The sequence below is a fragment of the Euphorbia lathyris genome, chromosome 3 (assembly GCF_963576675.1).
Source record: "Euphorbia lathyris chromosome 3, ddEupLath1.1, whole genome shotgun sequence".
In the NCBI taxonomy this organism is placed as follows: Eukaryota; Viridiplantae; Streptophyta; class Magnoliopsida; order Malpighiales; family Euphorbiaceae; genus Euphorbia; species Euphorbia lathyris.
Window position 1 is genome coordinate 46,703,997 of NC_088912.1, and position 1,297 is coordinate 46,705,293.

A 1,297-nucleotide genomic window follows, 5' to 3' on the forward strand; every position below is an offset into this window, starting at 1 on the left:
TGGATCAAGTTCAACTATACCTTTAACTGATGGTGAGGCTGAGGATGATGGTTTCGCCACCGGCATATGTCCACGTTCCGCGGGCCACATACTGCTGTTGATTGCCATTTCCTCCAAAAGTTCTCTCGCTTGGGCTGATGTTTTCTTCATAAATAGCCCTCCCGACATAGCATCTAATGAACCCCTAGTTGTAGGATTTAGTCCATTGTAAAATGTTTGCATTAAAAGTTCAGTGGGTAATTGGTGGTGTGGGCATAAACGTTGAAGTTCTTTAAAACGTTCCCAAGTTTCATAAAGAGTCTTATTATCATTTTGAGAAAAAGATGTTAACTCCTTTATGACTCTTGCGGTTTTTGCTAAAGGAAAATATTTAGAGAAAAACGCTTGGGCTAATTGTTCCAAAGTGGCAAAAGTTGCGGCTGGCATAGAAGTTAACCATTCTTTGGCTCGATCCTTCAAAGTGAAAGGAAAGAGGCAAATTTTGATTGCTTCTGCAGTCACATCTGGGATTTTAAAAGTGTCACAAATTTCTAGGAAATTTGTTAAGTGGGTGTTAGGATTTTCGTTAGGTAACCCGTAAAATGTTACATTATTTTGCAACATATTAAGCAAGGCTGGCTTAATTTCAAATTGGTTTGTGGTGATTCTGGGTCTAACGATACTATTGGTTACACCGGCCACACCTGGCCTAGCGTATTCCATAAGTGTTGGTGGGTCTGCCATTTTTTCTGGCTCGGTATGTGTTTTTACTAGGGTCTTATTTTTGTTTTTCTTATTTTTCTTGTTCTTCCTAATGGTTTTCTCAATTTCTGGGTCTATAGGGTCTGGTACAATGCCTGAACTTCGAGAACTGCGCATGAACCTGAAATCTTGCACGAACCGAAACTACCTACAAAACAGAATTTTGAAAAATAAATAAATTAGTAAATGAAAACTATTAAATTATAAAAGTTAAAATAAGTATGTTTAAACCTAAATTCGAAATACAACACGAAAAATTTAAAATTTTGTCAAAAATTTTGGCGTTCCCCGGCAACGGCGCCAAAAACTTGTTGAGCGATTTCCGCAAGTGCACGGTATACGCTTGTAGTAATAAAAGATATCGAACCCACATGGAACGCTTTTTAACTAAAACTTTATTTAATTCGGTTTAATCACGTGTTTAGGTTTAATAAAAGAAATACGTTTAGTTGATGGAATAGGTTTTGGTAAATTAGGATTAGATAGAAGGATTATATCGAGTTTAGAGAACAATTCCGTTTTGGAATTTTGATTACAAAACAGATACTTCCGTAAT

The 1,297-nt window shown here is 36.5% G+C and overlaps 1 non-coding gene across 1 annotated transcript; it reads left to right on the plus strand.

Annotated features, from left to right (window-relative positions):
* Positions 1 to 238: 238 nt before the first annotated feature.
* On the plus strand, positions 239 to 345 carry LOC136225214 (small nucleolar RNA R71). The gene has a single exon (XR_010686940.1). It is a non-coding gene; the product is annotated as a small nucleolar RNA R71 (small nucleolar RNA).
* Positions 346 to 1,297: the final 952 nt, after the last annotated feature.